General features: G+C 43.7%; 1 protein-coding gene across 4 annotated transcripts in view; it reads right to left on the bottom strand.

The window, feature by feature from the left end:
* The window catches only part of TTBK2 (tau tubulin kinase 2), a 147934-nt gene extending 126688 nt beyond the window's left edge, over nt 1-21246 (bottom strand). For all 4 annotated transcript variants that reach the window (XM_070424262.1, XM_070424272.1, XM_070424280.1 and 1 more), the window contains exon 1: nt 20888-21246. The gene's annotated coding sequence lies outside the window, so the exon portion shown is untranslated. The remainder of the gene's footprint in view (nt 1-20887) is intronic.
* Between the last annotated feature and the right edge of the window lie 115 nt (nt 21247-21361).

Raw genomic sequence — 21361 nt, 5'->3', positions numbered from 1 at the left:
TTTGATGGTTGTGGAACCAGCTGCCTGGTTTTTTTAGAACACTTAAGTGGTATCTGGATAAAATCCTTTAGAACACTTAAGTAAATAAAAAAATACACCTGTTCCAATGGCTCCCCATGAACCCCATCTTGTGCTGCTGATCCTCTCCCCTGAATGTGGATGGATCTAGTCACTTGCTTCTAATGACAGAATACAGCAAGTGATAGGATGTTACTTCCCAGATGTACTTTTAACTTCGTCCCACAAATGCTCAATTGGATTGAGATCTGGTGATTGTGGGGGCCACCTAAGCAAGGTAAAGTCTCCCTCATGTTCTTGAAACCACTCCTGCACAATACGAGCACCGTGGCATGGTGCATTGTCTTGTTGGAAGAAGCCATCTCCATTGGGATACGCCATCAACATGATGATGAACTTGATCAGCAACGATACTTAGGTATGTTGTGCTATTCAGACGTTGTTCCACATGAATTAAAGGGCCCAAATCATGCCAGGAAAACATGCCTCAAACCATAACACTGCCCCCACCAGCTTGAAGGGTTGTACTCATGCATGTGGGGTGCATGCTTTCATGCTGTTTCCGCCAAATTCTCACTCTGCCATCTGCATGATGCAACTGGAAACGTGATTCATCGGACCACATGACTTTTTTCCAATGCTCGACTGTCCAATCCTTGTGCTCTTGTGTGAATTGGAGACGTTTTATCTTGGTAACTGCAGACAGCAAAGGTGTTCGAACAGGCCTTCGGCTTCCATATCCCATACGATGCAGTCTACAGCTAATTTGCCTACAAACGTCAGGTGGTCATAATAATCTGGCCACTCAGTGTGTGTGTGTGTGTGTGTGTGTGTGTGTGTATATATCTATCTATCTCCCACATTCAAAGGCTGTTAAATTGCATTTTTTACCCATATCTTCAGGAAAAAATCACTTCTACTGTCGTGGTAAACAACCTTCTTTCCTATTTATAATGGTCTGGCCCTCTAGCAACTTCAGCGCGAAATTATAGCTAATTTGCCTGCAAACGTCAGGTGGTCATAATAATCTGGCCACTCAGTATATGTATATCTCACATATTTTAAGAGGACAAATCCATTTTGTTTGTTTTTTACTTTTTAATAAGTTTAAATCCTTGAGGGGTACAGCATTACACGGATTCTGTGTCCAATAGCCTTAGCAGTAAGGTTGCTTTGGAATTTAGCATGAACCATGCCACTGTCTCCATGAGCGTGAGTTTCCACAGATTACTCTGATTTTTTGCTACCAGGAGTCACTGTGTTGTTCTTTGTTTTGTATACATAAGCACATCTCTTACCTAGATAGAACTGTTTCATCTCGAGCTTAGACATCTTCAGAAGAGCTGTGTGCTCCCTCTGGTTCCGGAGATCCCACTCATAGCCAGCAAAAATGGCCTTGGACATATTTGTCATTATAGAAGTCCTGTTCCCAGCAGGCCTCCACAGGCTCCAAGATCTATCTCACTTTAAATTACCAGTGGGAAGATCATGGAACAAAGTGGTATCTGGATAAAATCCTTTAGAACACTTAAATAAATAAAAAAATACACCTGTTCCAATTAGGAAATAAACCCTAGTGAAAAAAGCCCAGAATCCTTTAAGCTACCAAGGTGTACTAGACTTCTTTTTGTTAAAAAAAAATATATTTTTATTCATTTCAGAGAGGGAAGAAGAGGGAAAGAGAGATAGAAACATCAATGATGAGAGAGAATCATTGACTGGATGCCTCCTGCACGCCCCCTAATGGTGATTGAGCCAGCAACCTAGGCATGTGCCCTTTACCAGAATCGAACCTGGGACCCTTCCGTCCACAGGCCAACGCTATCCACTGAGCAAAACTGGCTAGGGCTGTACTAGACTTCTAAAATGGCTCCCCATGAACCCCATCTTGTGCTGCTGATCCTCTCCCCTGAATGTGGATGGATCTAGTCACTTGCTTCTAATGACAGAATACAGCAAGTGATAGGATGTTACTTCCCAGATGTACTACAGAAGACTGTGACATCTACCTTGCTCACATTCTCTTTTTTTGACTCTCCCTACTTGCTTGATCTTCTGATGAAGCGAACTGCCAAGGAAAGGCCACATGGCAAAGAACTGAGGGCAGACCCTGCTAGCAGTATTGATTCCACTTTTAACAGGTACCAACATCTAGCAGGGAACCGAGACCCTCCGTCCACCCACCCATAAGGAATTGAATCAATCCAACAATCATCAGAGTTAGCTTAGAAATGGATCCTTCCCCAGTTGAGCCTTGTGATGACTACAGCCTACCTTTATTGCAGCCTGTGGCTGTCCCTGAAACAGACTATCTAGATGAGTCAAATCATGCCCCACAGACACTGTGAAATTAAGAAATGTTGTTTTAAAACACAAGTTTTGGGTAATTTGTTCTGCAGTTATGCAGCAGTAGATAACTAATACACCACCAGGCTTCATTGGTATGGGGCAACAGTATCTCAAACTTGTACCTGAAGCACAGATTCTTTTTGATTCCACATCACAAATTATATCTGAAAAATTAATGTAATTTGGCTATAGCACCAATGCTGTCAAATAATTATTTAGGACTCATTTTTTCAGTAATGCTAATAACTTAAAAATAATCTATCTTGGTGTGAAAATCAAGATACTAAAAGAGAGAAATTAAATAAATTCTTCCTTGGAAATATCATCAATGACCTAAAATAAGGAGTAAAGAGCATCCTAATGAATTCAGATAATGATGCTAAATCTGGAGGTGTTGACAAAACAGAACCAAAGAAGATCAAAATATGGACAGAACATACGAAATGGATATTCAACTTGTAAAATAACATGTGGTGAAAATCATTTAAAACATTTGCTAAGTAGAAAAAGATTGAGAAGGAAGTAACTGGCAAATTAAATAAGTAAACAATGACAATCCATGAGATGAAGACCATATTATAATCATTATATTCTCTACCAAGATAAAAATTTATAAACTTTGCATTTTATCAATAGATAGATATTTGGTGAAGTTAATCAGCTAAAAATGAGACATCAAACTGTACATAATTTAAAAGTCATATAGATGCACATATACAAATGTAACAAAAAGATGAGAGAAAATGAGAAATAGAGAATGAAACTAAGAATAAGAAGCGTAAAAGGCAAATGGATAAAAAGGCAAATTGTATAAGAATTCCAAAAACATAAACCAAAGTAAACCGCACTTAATGAAGAGAACTCCTTACAAGAGTATTATTTGAGCCCTAGCCGGTTTGGCTCAGTGGATAGAGCATTGGCCTGTGGACTGATGGGTCCCAGGTACGATTCTGGCCAAGGGCACATGCCTGTAGGGGGCATGCAGGAGGTAGCCTACCAATGATTCTCTCATCATTGATGTTTCTATCTCTCTAACCCTCTCCCTTCCTCTCTAAAATCAAAAAAATATATTTTTAAAAAAAAGTATTATTTGAGAAAATAATGTAACACTGCAGTGTGCTTACTGTCTCTAACTCCAAGAACTCCCCCACAAAATACAGATTAAGACCTGACTACCTAGACCCGTGGTTGGCAAACTGCGACTCGAGAGCCACATGTGGCTCTTTGGCCCCTTGAGCGTGGCTCTTCGGCCCCTTGAGCGTGGCTCTTCCACAAAATACCACGTGTGGGCGCGCACATACAGTGCGATTGAAACTTCATGGCCCATGCACAGAAGTTGGTATTTTGTGGAAGAGCCGGTATTTTGTGGAAGAGCCACACTCAAGGGGGCAAAGAGCCGCATGTGGCTCTCGAGCCGTAGTTTGCCGAGCTGCAGTTTGCCGACCACTGACCTAGACTCAAATCCTGGCTGTGTAACCTAGAGCCCATTACTTAATGTCTCTCTGCCTCAACTTCCTCATCTATTAAAAAAGGGATAAGAAAAATGGCTATCTAAGGATTGAAAGTGATATAGGACAGCAGTCGCCAACTTTTCAGACCTCACGGACCTCCACGGACCACTGGTTGGCAACTGCTGATATAGGATATTTAAAAAGTGTTTATCATAGTGCCTAGCACATTGTCTATCCTCAACGAATGGTAGTTCCCCATTTTGCAAGCTTTTTAACCAATAGAAGGGAAAACAGTCACATTTACAGACAGTCCAAAACAGTCCCTATACTGCTTGAGTGTTGATAAAAGGAAATTATCATGTTTGCATGAAGGCCTAGCATTTAAACCTATTATACAACTACTAGAGGCCCAGTGCACAAATTTGTGCACAGGTGGGGTTCGGCCAGCCCTGATGGGGGCCGATCGGGGGCAGGGCCAGCTGGGGGGAGGGGTTGAGGGTGGTAGGCTGGCCGGCCCCACCCCTGATGGGGGGGCGATTTGGGGCAGGGCCAACAGGAGGAGGGGCCACCGGCCATTGATTGGCTGACCCCGCCCCCTGGTCAAACTCCCAGTCAAGGGGACAATTTGCATATTAGCCTTTTATTATATAAGACTAGAGGGCCAATGCATGAAAATTCATGCAAGAGCAGGCCTTCCTTCCCCGGGCTGCCGACACCGGCTTCCCTCCAGCACCTGGGGCCCTGGGCTGGCTTTGTTACAAATGTAACAAAAAGATGAGAGAAAAATGAGAAATAAACAAAGAATAAAACTAAGAATAAGAAGTGTAAAAGGCAAATGGCTAAAAAATTATATAAGAATTCCATAGACGTAAACTGCACTTAATGAAGAGAACTCCCTACAAGAGTTCCCTCCAGCACCCGGGACCCAGGTTGGCTTCCCTCTGGCTGCCCACAGGCACCCAGGACCCGGGCTGGCTTCCCTCTGGCCGCCCACAGGCACCCAGGACCCGGGATGGCTTCCCTCTGGCCGCCCACAGACACCCAGGACCCGGGCTGGCTTCCCTCAGGCTGCCCGCAGGCACCCAGGACCCGGGCTGGCTTCCCTCTGGCCGCCCACAGGCACCCAGGACCCGGGCTGGCTTCCCTCTGGCCGCCCACAGGCACCCAGGACCCGGGATGGCTTCCCTCAGGCTGCCCGCAGGCACCCGGGACCCAGGCTGGCTTCCTTCCAGCCCCAGCTTCGTCAGGAAGGATGTCTGGTCTAATTAGCATATTACCCTTTTATTATTATAGACTAGAGGCCCGATGCACGAATTCATGCACGGGTGAGGTCCAGCTGGCCCAACCCGATGAGGGCCTATTTGGGCTGGGCCGGCGGGGCTGGGAGAGAGGGACACGGGAGGTTGGCCGGCCAGCCCTGCCCCCAATTGGGGAAGGGCCGATCAGGGGCGGAGCCGGCTGGGGGGAGAGGCCGCAAGCGGTTGGGGGTGCCGATTGGGGCCCTGATCTGGCCGGTTGGCTGCTGCAGTGCGCGTCATAACGACCAGTCATTCTTGGCTTTTATATATATAGATTATTTATCAAATTTATATAAAAATATTTCTGTTAGCAAGAGAAAAATTACAACTGTAATTAAAAATTAAGTTATAGCATTGCATTGCTATAATTTTGCTTTTAAAGTTAATAGAAAAATTAGCTAATCAAAAAGGGAATAAAAATAAATCAATGCAACCTATTATTTCTAGATTGGAAAGAGTATAAATTAGATCCCAAATGTGTTTTTATTTGAAGCAAATTCTCAGTACCCACTTACATAAAGGGAGGAAGCATTATCATAGTGAATATCAAAGAAATTCTTTAAAAATAAAAAAAATAGACTCTCATACACTGTTGGTAGTAATGTACTTTGGAAAATAGTTCTGTATTATAAAGTAGAGCTGAACATATGCTCACCCTATGACCTAGTAACTCTTTTCCGAGATATATATCCAACAAACACTCTTCTCTCACGTGTACCAGAAAACATGTTCAAGAATGTTCACAGCCACACTATCCATAAATGCCCAAAACTCAAAACAACCCAAATGTCCAGTAAGAGAATGGATAAATTGTAGTATATTCACACAGTAAAAAATAGTTAGTTTCCTACTGCTGACATACAAATTGCCATAGGTTTAGTGGCAAAGCAACACAAATTTATAACCTTATAGTTCTGGATATCAGAAGTCCAGGCAGGTTTCCATGGGACTAAAATCAAGGTGTCAGCAAGGCTATGCTCCTTCTAGAGCAGTGATTCCCAAAGTGGGCGCTACTGCCCCCTGGTGGGCGCTGCAGCGATCCAGGGGGGCGGTGATGGCCACAGGTGCATTTGTTTTAACTTTTTTTGTATTACCTTTCTATTCTGAGTTCAATAAATAGTTTCATAATTTCAAACTTCAATGTTTCTAATTTACACCTTTCTTTACTATATTTTACGAAAAAGGTAGAAACATTAATACATATATCTTCCTGTTTAATTGCTATTAAAATTTTAAAAAAATTAATTTCCAGGGGGCGCTGAGTAATATTTTTTCTGGAAAGGGGGCGGTAGGCCAAATAAGTTTGGGAACCACTGTTCTAGAGGCTCTAGAGGAGAATCCATTTCCTTGCCTTTTGTAGCTTCTAGAAGCTGCCTGCCATTCTTTGGCTCATGGCCCCATCCTCCATCTTCAAAGCCAGTTGAGCAGCATCTTCAAATCTCTCTCTGACTTCTGCTTCCTTCCATCATCACATCTTATTTCCCTCTGACAAAATATATATGCCTTCTTCTTATATGTGATTATATTGAACACACATGGATAATCAAAGATAATCTTCCCATCCCAAGAGCCTTAACTTAATGATACCTGCAAAGTCCCTTCTGTCATATAATGTGACATATTCACCAGTTTTAGGGAGTAGGACATCAATATCTTTGGGGGATCACTACTCTACCTACCACAAAAACTATACTGAAATGAAAATGAAGAAACTACTGCTACACTGAACTACATGAATGAATCTCACAAAAGACAAACAAAATCAAGTAAAATTAAAGTATACATACAATATAAGTCCTTCTATATAAAGTTCAACAATAAGCAAAACTAAACTATGTTAAATAGGGATGCAAACATAGGTAGTAAGTCTATTTTTAAAAAGTAAAGACATGATTTTTCACAAAAATCACAAGAATGGATTCTTTGGGGATAAACAAGGGAGCTTCTGAGATGCTGGCAATGTTTTTTTTTTCAAGGTGGTTTTATTGATTTTTTTTTTTTTTTTAGAGAGAGAAAGGGAGAGAGAGAGATAGATACGTCAATGAGAGAGGAACATCATCGATCAGCTGCCTCCTGCACACCCTCTCCTGGGAATCGAGCCCACAACCCAGGCATGTGCCCTGACTAGGACTGAATCGACAACCTCTTAGTTCCTGGGTCGAGGCTCAACCACTGAGCCACACCAGCTGAGTGGCAATGTTCTATTTCTTGACCACTTGGCTTTATAATTATTCTTTAAAATATATGTTTCATATACTCTATCATTCTTTAAAAAATATGTTTTATGCACTTTATTATTCTTTAAAAGATATGTTTTATGTATTCTATGATTACTATATCTTCTACTGCTTTTATCTTATATCTTAAGAACAGTAACAGGTAGTATAATCATATAAACCAGAGGCAGGGAAAGCCAGACACAAAACAGAATAGGCAACAACCACCTAGCAGTGTGATAGACAGAAGACTGTCCAATCTATGCAAGGTAAAAAACCAGTTAACCTGTGAGTTGAGCATGAAACAGAAATCTAGGTTCAGAGTAAAGAAACAGACTTAGTCCAGCTGTTTTGTCTCAGTGGTTGAGCGTCAACCAATGAACCAGGAAGTTGCTGGTTCGATTCCCTGTTGGGGCATAAGCCCAGGTTGTGGGCTCCATCGCTGGTACGGGGGGAGGGGGAGTGGGAGGGGCAGCAGGAGGCAGCAGATTGATGATGTTTCTTTATCATTGATGTTTCTATCTCTCTATCGCTCTCCCTTCCTCTTTCTCTAAAAATCAATAAAGAAAAAGATAAATAAAATAGGCTTAGAATCACATACACAATTTACAATGTCTTCTTATTAAGCTATGAATTTTTTTTAGTTGAAGAGCAGAAATCTTATCTTTGTATTCTTAGTACTAGCACAATACTTTTACAGAATAACTTTTCAATAGATTTTTTTGAAATATTTTTAAAAGTATGTTTTTATTGATTTTTTTTAGAGAGGGAGGAAGGGAGAGGGATACAGAGATAAAAAATTGATGAGAGACATCAATCAGCTGCCTCCTGCACGCCCCCAGTGAGCATGCAACCCAGGCATGTGCCCTGACTGGGAATCAAACCTGAAACATCTTGGTTCATGGGTCGATGCTCAATCACTGAGCAACACCAGCCAGACTGAAATAATTTTTTAATATATTTTCATTGATTTCAGAGAGGACGGGAAGAGAGGGAAAGAGAGACAGAAACATCAATGATGAGACAGAATCATTGATCAGTTGCCTCCTGCATGCCCCTACTGAGGATGGAGCCCACAACCCGGGCACATGCCCTGACTAGGAATCAAAACTGTGATCTCCTGATTCCTAAGTGGATGCTCAACCACTGAACAACACCAGCTGGGCTCAACAGATTTTTAATGATTGAAAAGTCTTTCACCTCCTATACGTTTTGCTTGATTTTGTAATCCTCAAGTAAATAATTGAGAATCAATTTAAAAATTCAACATATAATCACTCAATAAATTATTATGAATACATTAAAGAGTAGAAAGAAGTATAATGTATGGGACAGTGTGATCATATAGTTTCTCAGAGGAGGTAGAGAGGATTTATAGTGGTTTGGTAGATTGCAAAATAGCCACAAATTCCGTCCATTCCTCAATATCCTTCCCTTTACAATTGTCCTGGCTGCAACTCCCATCAAGAGGCAAAGTTTCTTTCTCTATCCTGGAAATCAGGTTTGGCTCTGTGACTTGCTTTGACCAATGAGACATCAGCAAACATGATCCGATACTTGAAAAGCATTTATGCACTGGAAACTTGCCCTGTTTTGCTGGTTTGGATCCCAGTTGTGAAGAAACCCAAGCTGCCTCACAAAGTGAGCCCAGACAAGTTCAAAAAAACCATTCAGCCGAGCCCAGTCAAACTGCCAACCCATGGAATAGTTAACTAATAAATTATTATTTTAGCCTCCGAACTTTAGAATGGTTTGTTTCAAGACAGAATCTAACCAACTGAGGAGGTAAGCAAAGGAAATGAGCACAACATACAAGTGCATGGGTAATTGAATGCATGAGATTAGTCTAAATGGAAAAGAGTTCTGATTGTGGATAAAGAATATATAGACATGGGTCAGATCCTCATCAGCTCCTAACCAGAACTCCGACCAGAACCTTGGCTGGAGTTCCTGGCTAGAGATCCTGGCTAGGCTGCTGATCAACTGAATGCTGTCTCCATGTCATTCCTTCTTCGCCGACTCTGTCCACACCTTTGGGGACCCCTGGACCCGCTGGGATTGGACCCCAGCAATTGCTATTTCTTTACTGATTTTTTTTTTGGTCTAGAAGATTTATACAGGGGTGTCAATGGGTATTAAAGTCCCCTACTCTGATTGTAAAAAAAAAAAAAAAAAAAAAAAGAATATATAGACATGAAAGGTAAACTGAGTTAAGACTAAAAATCAGGCTAGATACAGGATAGATTTTATTCTATTTCAGCAGACAAGGGAGAGCCACTGAAGGACTTCAGAGCAAGGAAGGATACAGAATAAGAGAAAAGGAAGTCTAGTTAGGACTACTATAATCTAGATAGGCTAAAGTAATAAAATTCAAAATTGTCCTACATTTGGAGGGAAGCTAGATAATTCACTAAACAGATAACAGCATGGTTTTATAAATGCCATATACAGTTTATGTAAGATTCTGCTCTTTAATAGAAAAATAGGAAATTTATTTTTATCTACAAGTTTAATCTCAATGGGAAGCGCTATAATTAATCATCAAACAAGCATAAGACGTATCTAAAGGGTAAGAAAATATTTTGACTCTCCTTTTGAGCATAAAGATAATATATAGATTTCTAATGATACCATAACTGTAAATATGACTTCTCTTTGAAATTTAAATATACCCACCAGACCATTTTAGCTTCTGGCTTCCACAATGTATAAGGGACCAGATTTACCCTCCTACCTACAAACTAGAAAAACAGACAAAATATATGAATGAAACAATGGATTTTAGACACAAGACAGCAGGCAGTACAACACAGGGGTCGTAAGAGAATGGAAACAAATGAGGTAAAACTTACAACTGCCCCCCACCTCACAGCCTAGAGAGTTTCCAGGCCACAGTACAGTAACAAGGAACCCAAAGAGAAGCCAGAAATCTCTGAGTTGAGGAAACAGAATTGAAAGTTTTGGGGAGGCCAAAGCAGGGCAGAACACTGGAGAGAGCTGCATAAAGAATGAGCTCTGAGGAGTGCTGGATGTTCAGCCACCAGGAACGCCTGGAGATTTGGTCTGGTGGGGAGCCGCTGGCAGGGGACAGAGGATCAAACTTCCTGTTTCCCTGGTAAGGCTGGGATGGCCCCGGTGAGGTCAGGACGGCCCCGGTGAGGTTGAAACGGCCCCGGTGAGGTCGGGACGGCCCCGGTGAGGTTGAAATGACCCCGGTGAGGTCAGGACGGCCCCGGTGAGGTTGAAACTGCCCCGGTGTGGTAGGGACAGCCCCGGTGAGGTTGAAACGGCCCTGGTGAGGTCGGGACGGCCCCGGTGAGATTGAAACGGCCCCGGTGTGGTAGGGACGGCCACGGTGAGGTTGAAACGGCCCCCGTGAGGTCGGGACGGCCCCGGTGAGGTTGAAACTGCCCCGGTGTGGTAGGGACAGCCCCGGTGAGGTTGAAACGGCCCTGGTGAGGTCGGGACAGCCCCGGTGAGGTTGAAATGGCCCCGGTGTGGTAGGGACGGCCCCGGTGTGGTAGGGACGGCCCTGGTGAGGTTGAAACGGCCCCGGTGTGGTAGGGACGGCCCCGGCGAGGTTGAAACGGCCCCCGTGAGGTCGGGACGGCCCCGGTGAGGTTGAAACGGCCCCCGTGAGGTCGGGACGGCCCCGGTGAGGTTGAAACTGCCCCGGTGTGGTAGGGACGGCACCAGTGAGGTTGAAACGGCCCCTGTGAGGTCGGGACGACCCCGGTGAGGTTGAAACGGCCCCGGTGAGGTCAGGACGACCCTGGTGAGGCTGTAACGGCCCTGGTGAGGTTGAGACTACTCCAGTGAGGTTGGGACAGACAAAGGGGACCAGTATAGACTGATGAACAGGAGTAGATACAGAGGCAGAGCAACATTGAACAGACTGTCAAACTACAGTGGGAAGCCTTGGGAGGGTTTGGGGGGGGATTAAGAGATCAACCGAAGGACTTATATGCATGCATATAAGATTAACCAATGGACACAAGACACGGGGCCGGGGGGGGGGGGGGGGTAGGGGCCGGGGGAATGTCAAGGGGGGGAAAAAAGGGAGACATATGTAATACTCTTTGTAATAATTTAAGAAATAAAAATTATTTAAAAAAAAAAAAAAGAATGAGCTCTGGGTATCTAGAGAGGGTTCCTCTTAAGGCTTTGGCTGAGTACTTATCAGTGCATGTGTGTGAGGAAACAATCAAGGCCAGGGAAAGGACCCACTGGAAAGGGCCAGGTAGAAAATTCGTGATGCTCACAAAAGGCCATGAATAGTTTGTATACTCACCAGAGTGAAAAAGACCAAAAACAACGAGGGCCTTGAATCAATCAAACTATCTTCGAATAACTGTACCCCAGAACAAACCCCAAAATATTTAAAGGAAAACAAACAAACAAACAAACAAACAAATATATCCAACACATAACCATATAACATCACAATGTCTGGAATTCAAACAGAAATTACCAGGGCTGCAAGCAAAGAGAAATATCGCTCAGAAAAAGCAGACCCAGAAATAGTATAGGTGATAGAACTGGCAGACAAGGACTTTAAACAGCTTTTATAAATATACTAGAGGCCCGGTGCACAAAAATTTGTGCACTCGGGGGGGAGGGGGGAGGTCCCCCATCCCGGCCTGTGCCCTCTCGCAGTATGGGACCCCTCGGGAGATAACGACCTGCTGGCTTAGGCCTGCTCCCGGGTGGCAGAGGGCAGGCCCAATCCCTAGGTGCAGCCCCTGGTCGGACTCAGAGCAGGGCTGATTGGGGAGTTGGGGCGACGCCCCCTGCCATGCACAGAGCAGGGTGGATCGGAAGGTTGCGATGCCACCCTCAGTCACGCTCAGGATAGGGCCGATTGGGGGGTTGGGGCACCGCCCCCTGTCACACTCAAGGTAGGGTGGATGGGGAGGTTGTGGCGCCACCCCGTCACGCACAGAGCAGGCCAATCAGGGGGTTGGGGCGCTGCCCCCTGTCACTCACAGAGCAGGGCCCATCAGGGGGGTTGGGGCTCCGTACCCTGTCACGCACAGAGCAGGGTCGATCAGGAGGTTGAGGAGCTCCCCCCTGTCACTCACAGAGTAGGGCCAATAGGGGAGTTGGGGCACCGTCCCCTGTCACAGAGCAGGGCGGATCAGGGGGTTTGAGCGCCGCACCCTGTCACACTCAGGGCAGGGCCGATGGGGAGGTTATGGCTCTACCCCGTCACACACAGAGCAGGGCCCGTGGGGGGGGGGGGGATTTAGGGGGCTGCACCCTGTCACACACAGAGCCACAGGGCGATCAGGGGGTTGGGGAGCTCCCCCCTATCAGGCACAGAGCAGGGCTGATCAGGGGGTTTGGGCGCTGCCCCCTGTCACGCTGATCCCGGTGCCCGGAGGCCTCACGGCTCCGCTGATCCCAGTGCTGGGAGGCATATTACCCTTTTACTATATAGGATAGAGGCCTGGTGCACGGGTGTGGGCCAGCTGGTTTGCCCTGAAGGGTGTCCTGGATCAGGGTGGGGGTCCCGCTTGGGTGCCTGGCCAGCCTGGGTGAGGGGCTGATGGCTGTTTGCAGCTGGTCACACCCCCTTCAGGGTGGGGGTCCCCACTGGGGTGCCTGGCCAGTCTGGGTGAGGGGCTGAGGGCTGTTTTCAGGCTGGCGGGTGACTGAAGCTCCCAACCGCTCCTTTTTTTCTTTTATTCTGGGCCAGCTTTAGCTCTGAGGCTTGGCTCCAGCTCTGAGGCCTCGGCTGCTGAAAGCAGGTATCTGGTTTGTTTGGGTTCTATAATCGAAACACTGTTTCAACTCCAGCTCTGAGATCCCAGCTGGCTGAAAGCAGGAATCTGCTTTTGTTCTATAATTGAAACAATGTTGCGGTCCTGCTGGCTGAAGCCCGGCTGGCTGAAAGCAGGTTTCTGGGGTTTTGTTTAGCTTCTATATTTGTAACAATGTTTCAAACTGCAAGCTCAGAGGCCGGCAGCGGCAGGCGGGGAACGTTGGCTTCCTCCGTCACTGAAGCAAGCAAGCCTCCTGTTCGCTTCAAGCTGCCTGGCTGCCAGCCGCCACCTTGGCTGGCAGTTAATTTGCATATCGCCCTGATTAGCCATGGGAAGGGTAGCGGAGGTACGGCTAATTACCATGTTTCTCTTTTATTAGATAGGACTAGAGGCCCGGTGCACAAAATTTGTGCATTCAGGGGGGAGGGTCTTCCAGCCTGGCCTGTGCTCTCTCACAGTGCGGGAGCCCTGTGATTGATCGCCCCAGAGGTAGGCCCAGCCCACCCATCCAGGGCTCCTCAATGGATTGCCCCAAAGAGGTAGGCCGGAGCCGGGGGCCGCAGGAGCCCCAGCAGAAGCTGCGCGGAATGCGCAGCCATCTTGTGACAGCATGAGGGCATCACGGTGTGACAGCATGAGGACCACCTAGGTTTTTATTAGTAAGATTCAATATAGTAAAGAAAACATAGAAAAGCATAAGCATGAGAGAAATGGAAGGTATTTAAAAATTAACTTCTAGACATGAAAAGTATTAGCTGAGATAAAAAAAATACATTGGATGGTCCTAGCCAGGGTTGCTCAGTGGTTGACCATCAACCTATGAACAAGGAGGTCATGATTTGGGGCACATGCCCGGGTTGCGGGCTCAATCCCCAGTGTGGGGCTTACAGGAGGCAGCAGGTCAATGATTCTCTCTTATCATTGCTGTTTCTATCTCCCTCTCCCTCTCCCTTCCTCTCTGAAATAAATAAAAATATATTCTTAAAAAATACATTCAATGGGATTAACACCAGATTAACCATGAGGGGTGGATGGGAGAGGGAATCAGTGAACTTTAAGATACAGAAAAAGACTATCCAAAATGAAACAGAGAAAAAGACAAAAACCAAACAGCATCAGTGAACTACAGGAGAACATCAAAAAGCCTAATATATATTATACACAATATAACTGGAGTTCCAGAAGGAGACAACAAAGATGTTATTTACTCTTTTATTGTGTTGTCAGTTACTGTAACCATACTATCTTACATAAAGTTTCTCTCCACTTTTAGCAGATACACATTTTAATTTCTGGAAATGTTTATTGAGCCCAGAGACATTGCATCCTGGGGGAAAAGAAAGCCAACAAAAGAAAAGTCTTAAATTTTCCAAATTTGATGAAAACTATGAATATGCCAAACAACCCCCTATTATTAAAGTAAAAAAATCATATGCTTTCTAAAGTTATCATGATCTATTATGTAAGTAAATAATATTTAGAATGCCTGATCTACATTCCAAAAATAGATTAAAATATACTTAGATATAATGGTTATATCATATATCTCAAAAGTCAAAATAATACATATTTCACAGTATAAAATATTATCTAAATTATGCTTTAAAATAAACAAGCTCAGGTGTAGACACAAGTTTATAAAAACTACACACCATCTAAGTTTTCAAGATATCTAATAATACTAATGTAAACAACAGGAATAAGGGTCAGAATAGGATAAACCCTGTGGGATTTTGTTTTTGTTTGAACCCATAGGTTTTAGCAAGAGGCTCTCTAAAATGTTAGTAAAAAGAGATGAAGATTTGTGAATATAACTCTAAACTGCTGATAGCAAAAGAGAAACAAAATTAGTGACCAATCACACAAAACTGTTCCTTCTAAACTTTCACAGGAGGTAAATTATACTTCCACAGCAGCATGGAATATCTCTGGGCTAAATAAATATATTCAAGAAAGTAAAATTTCTATTAAAGAGAAACTTTACAAGTCAGCATGGTTACAATTACAACAGAAAAAAAGTTCTGCTTTGCCTGGCTACCATACTAGCAACACATAAACAAATTCTTCCTTTATAGAAAGTACAATGTAATTTACATGGCCAGATTGTAAGGAAAACACTAAATAAATAAGACCCTTCCTTCAGTAAAATCTACTGTAGCCAGATCAACCAAACAAAGCATGTGTCTACAATCCTCCCACTAAGACAAAGAAAAAAAAAAAATCAATACGGAACCTTCTCTGTACTGATAGTCATTGTATCTGGATTTAAAGTATATTAATTTTCCCTTTTTAAAAAGAGCAAAACTGAGGCAAAGAGAGATTAAGTAATCTAAGATCATATGATACGTTATAGTAGAGATGAAAATAGATTCAAATCTCATTTGGTGCACAATGAACAGTTCATATTCATTTGTTTAATAAACATTTATTAATGAAAGAGGTTAGTGGCTAGACTAACAGCATTTTCTAAACCAAAAAGTAGATGCCAGCATATAAGGGATATATTTTTACCTGATTTACAAATGTATTTATATATTTTTAAACTTATAAAGATATTCAAATTAGATCCTAGTTACTTCTACATTTAGTAACTCACCGATACACTGCTGGACTCTAGCTAGAGAGATTCTAACTTCATTCCTGGAAGACCTCTTTCTTATAACCTTACATACCCTCCTACTGGTAATGCCTCATCCTAACTTCTGAGGTTCAAACAGAGAATGTGAAACATAACAGGAATTCTGCCAGTACTCAAGCAATTGAGGCCTGGGAGAACCCAAAGTAGAAACCCATATTGGAGGGAGAGATGCACTCTTTAGGACAAACGTTTTCAAAGTGTTCTGACATTCTAAAAGGACCTAAAGCTGTATAAGGAGTTGTGTGAACATTTAATTTTCATTAAAATTTTTAATTTAAAAACATTTATTTTTATTTTTTTAACTACTTATAGTCACTAACTTCTGAATCTGATAAAACATGTAGAATAAACTTTAAAAAATATTATTTTTATGTTGATAAAACAGAAAACTACTTCCCTGAACCTACCTCCCAGGTGTTAGGTCTATCTACTAACATGCTCATGTGGTAGTTTGCATTTTGTTTTCATGATAGTTGGAACACTTCTAATTCCATGTTCTACAACTGTCTGCTCCTATTGCCTTATAAGCTCCAAAACTCAGATCATTTCTGTCTCTCTCACTGGTGAATCTCTAACCCCCAGCACAGTAACAGGGTAGATACTTAACAACTATCCTATATAATAAAAGCCTAATATGCTAAGTGTCAGGTCGACTGGTTGGCCAGTCGACCGGTCAGCCTTTCAACCAATCAAAGCATAATATGCTAATGATATGCTAAGGCCACTCAACCACTCGCTACGACATGCACTGACCACCAAGGAGCAGACAGTTGACCGGTCGACCAGTCGCTATGACATGCACTGACCACCAGGGAGCAGACAGTTGACTGGTCAACCAGTCGCTATGACATGCACTGACCACCAGGGGGCAGACGCCCCGACCAGTAGGTTAGCTTGCTGCTGGGGTCCAGCCAATCAGGACTGAGCAAGATGGGCCGGACACGCCCTGGAGCCCTCCCGCAATCCCTCCCCAGCTGGCCAACCTCCCATGCCCCTCCCAGCCCCGATCATTCACCAGTGGGGTCCCTCAGCCTGGCCTGTGGGATTGGGCCGGAACCGGCTCTCGGACATCCCCTGAGGGGTCCCGGATTGCGAGAGGGCACAGGCCAGGCCGAGGGACCTCACTGGTGCACGAATTCATGCACTGGGCCTCTAGTTTAATAAATAAATGGATGAGTCTATTGCAATGGTTCTAAAATGATATAATGAGATTCAGAGAGGCTAAGTTAAGGCCGTAGCAGTGGAAATGAAAAGGAGAGGTTTTATGTTAGTTAAAATCAAGAAAGAGGAAGCCAAAAAAGAAAGAAATGAACTTTTTGAGCTTAGATGACTGATTAAACAGTTATATTTTTATTTATAGATTAAAGAAGGTAAAAGATAGCTGACTTTTGTCTTGGACATGTTGAATATTTCAAGTGTTAGACAAGTAGTAGAAATGAAGTCCTAATCGACTTACTATCTACCATGTGATTTAGCTTCCAGATAATTTTTTTCAAATCAAATTCATGGGAGGTAAGGCTCATATTTTTTTCTTTAGGTACTCATTTTTTTCCTGTGTTACTCCCTTCATCTCCTCCTTATTTGCCTTATAGCCCTGGCCAGCATGGCTCAGTTGGTTGGAGTGTCATCCCATAAACCCTCCCATAAACCAAAAAATGGCAGGTTTGATCACTGGTCTGGGCATATACAGGAGGCAGCTGATTGATGCTTCTTTCTCGTTCTTTCTCTCTCCCCAACCCCTTCATCCCTCTCTAAAAAAATATATGTATACACACACACACACACACACACACACACACACACATTTGCTTAAAAATAACCTGTTTAGTAGATGAAATTTTCTAGCAAAATTGACATTCACATTATGTAAACATACAATTTCAATCTGCATTTTAAACCTACAATCAAGGATCAGCAGATATTAATGACAGAAACTTTTGAGTGGTAATATGTGTTGTACTTAGACTCAAAATGTAGCTCTAGAAACTCAACTTTTCACATAAAACTTAAAGGCTCTTTTATAAAATATGCAAGTATGATACTTAACCTGAAAGCACTGTGTATTTAAAGTACAAAAACTGTAAAAAGTATTTACAACACAAGGATTCTATCCATCAAAGCCTGGGAGGAGGTGGGGAAAGGGGGATCTACCACTATAATCACTATTGTTTACAATATAATGGTTAATGACAGAAGATGACAAGGAAGTAAAACAGTATAAATATGTTTAATTAAAAAATCTATAAACATTGAAGATGTCCTACAATATGTCCTACAATATTACTAATCAAATAAACTGACATAGCTCCATCTATATTTTGAGTCAAAACAGAGCTCAAAAACAGCAAAAAATAAATAAATAAATAAATAAATAAATAAATAAAGGAATAGAATGGAGTAATTTTGAGTAACATATACTCAAGTTGTAAAGATTATTTGCCACAGCCCAGCCCCACACTGTGTGGCTCAGTGGTTCATCAACCCACCAACCAAGAGGTCACAGTCAGATTCCCGGTCAGGACACATGCCCAGGTTGCAGTCTCCATCCCCAATAGGGGGTCTGCAGAAGACAGACGATTGATGATTCTCATCATTGATGTTTCTCTCTCTCTCCCTCTCCCTTCCTCTCTCTAAAATCAATAAAAAAAACAAAAGGATTGTTTGCTACATATCTATAAAACAAGTTTTCTTATCGAAGGTTTTTTTAAATGGGGAAGGAAGTAAACTATATTTAGTAATCCCATTAATTCTCAAAGATTGTTTATTTTGCTAATCAATTCAACTCCCACTAATTTAATAATGGTCATTAAACATTTTCCCTTGTTATACGTATGTTGCTTTTTTTAGGCAACAAATATTTATCATCTCACCTCAAAGTATCTTAGTTGGGTGATTCCAGCTCAAAGTCTCCCAAGAATTGTAATCAAGTTGTCATGTCTATATATTACTTTTAATGTTATAAAACTTACAAAGAATTGCCTGCTCCCCCACCACCACCACAGTTAAATTTAAATTCCATGATGGAGGGTGGGAGTGGGGAGGAACCTGGCTCGATAATATTCATCTACATTGAAAAGCCAACAATCTATCACTAATTGTCATATTTTAGGGCATTTTTATGTAAAAGTTGTCTAAATTATACAAACTCCACTTCCAACACTACATTTAAAGATATTTGAAGCCCTATATAATTGAGTTCAATTTGCTAATGCAACTGAGCCTAATCTCGTGAAGACTTCCTGAGGCATTATAATCATCAGTATTTAAAAGCAAGTGAAAAGACGACATAAAAATCTTAAGTCACATAATACAACAGGAAATTCACTAAATTATGTATTTATCCATAGTACAAGATAATGACCAAGATATATTATTTTTAGCCCCCTACTAAAGATCAAATTTGTTTCAATTCGATATTATAAATTAATATAGCCAGGAACTTCAATTTCTCCTTTCCTAAAATAGGAAAAGGACTATCCTAACATTCTATAATAAAATTTTAAAAAATGTTAGATAAACTTTCCTTTATAACTATGCTTCAAACATCCTTTCAGTGTCTTGATAAAAATGCATCATACAGAAAAATATAAGGTTCTAAATTAGGGGGAAATCCTTTCAGTGTGTTTTCAATTTGAATAGCTCACATTATGCCATCCACGTCCATGCACATATTATTTTGAAAAATTTAAAAATTTTTAAATTTTAAGTAATATTAAGTAATATTTGTCATCATTACTGCTTCTCTATTAAAAAAAAAAAATGCATAGCCCGGCAGCGGTGGCTCAGTGGTTGAGCGTGGACCTATGAACCAGGAGGTCAAGGTTGGATTCCTAGTCAGGGCATATGTCCAGGTTGAGGGCTTGATCCCCAAGGGCGTGCAGGAGGCAGCTGATCAATGATTCTCTTTCACCACTGATGTTTCCATCCCTCTCTCCCTCTCCCTTCCTCTCTCTGAAATCAATAAAAAAAATTTTATAAAATAACAGCATAGCATTCAATTTCTTCAATTCTTTAAAACCAATCTCCCATCTCCTTTCCCCTCCCCTCCCCTCGAAATAAACGTTACTATCTATTCTATGTAGCCAAAAGAAAACAGCAAACACATCTCTGTGGTCTATCCTGGCAAATCAGTGTTTTAGAAACCAATGCAACTGTTATTAATGGCTCAGAACCAAACACTGTAACAAAACACAGAGCGGAATCCGCCGCCCGCGTGTGTATACATGTGCCCATTCATAATAACGGGATCCTCGTACAGGTATATAAAAACGCAATTTCTACCGATATATCAAAACATCCTTACATAATACACAGGTTGTAATAAAACTGCCCTCTTTGAATGTTCGGAGAAAGAGCGATTTCTAAAGCTAGCGACGAGAAGAGTTTTAATACCGGAACGGCTGCCACCTATCAACTTTAATTCAAAGCAAAGTACAACTCAATGTCATTTTTACCTCTAATGCAGCCACGACGGAAACAAAATTAACTTCACTGCAGGACCGAGCATGGTGGCATCCTAACGGGTTATTTACTTCTCCGATATGTGTGGAGTACGTATGCACGGCGTCTTATGTCCCTCCCACGGCAACCCAGGGTGTCTACATCATCTCGGTCAGAGCACATGACGAGCAAACCCCGCAGCTCATTACTTCGCACCCCAAGTAACAGAAAGTGACGGCCTCCGTCGTCGTTACTACACGGCCGACCGATTCTATAGCCGATGACCCGTTACTGCGTTTGGGGAGGTGGAGTCGGGGAGACGCGCTCAGAATAGCCCGAGAAGCCTGCGTTCAGTCCTGATACAGAGCGGCATGAATACAAGCGATATGTGGGTCACACACGGGGAGAGAGAGCAAGCCCAGCTCCGTGACCCTCTAAGTTCAATGCAGACACCAAGAGCCTCGGGGACATCGGGGCGCACGCCTTCAGGGAAACTGGGGAGCAGCAGACGATCTCCGATGTGCAGTGACCGGCGCTGGCACAAGCCCAGGGCGTGGGCAGCGACCGAGGACTCTCCGTACCCTTTCCCTCCGCACCAGGGTCGGCCAGTGCGCGAGGAGGGTGGCCAGAGCAGGGGGCCTGGCTGGGGGAGGGCAAGGGCCGGGGATCCCCCCGCTGGCCGCGCCCCGGGGGTTCTGGGGGTGTGTCCTACCTGGGCCGTGGCGGGCGCAGGGATTTCGGGCCGAGGGTTCAGGGCCGGGACCCGCAGGGGTCAACCTTCGGCAGGCGGGACCGCCGCCGCCTACCCATCCCCCGCCGCCGACTGCGGCGGGACGGAGCGCGGCTTCGAGGGTCGGCCGCCTGGGTAGTCCCCTCGGGTACGGTCCGCGTTTACTGGCGGCGGCGGCTGCTGCTGCTGTGACTGCCGCTGCGGGCCACCCCCCGCCGCTGCTTCTGAGCCAGCCCCCGCTCCTCCTCCTGCCGCCGCCGCCGCCGCCTCGTCCCCACCGCTCCCATCGCCGCTGCGGCGACTACTGCAGCGCCCGCTGACCCGACCGACGTTATTCTCCCCCTTCGCAACCCGGCACAGCCTAGCCCGCCTGCCCTGCCAGGGCGCACGCCCACCTCTCCGCCGCAGGTGCTGATTGGAGAGCGCGGCACGAACCCGCCACGTCGGTTGGCTAGT

Source organism: Myotis yumanensis, unplaced genomic scaffold, assembly GCF_028538775.1.
Source record: "Myotis yumanensis isolate MYYU_CA2020_CCGP unplaced genomic scaffold, mMyoYum1.0.hap1 SCAF_1, whole genome shotgun sequence".
Lineage (NCBI taxonomy): Eukaryota > Metazoa > Chordata > Mammalia > Chiroptera > Vespertilionidae > Myotis > Myotis yumanensis.
The sequence above is the reverse complement of the archived record's forward strand: the minus strand, read 5'-3'. Positions and strand labels throughout refer to the sequence as shown.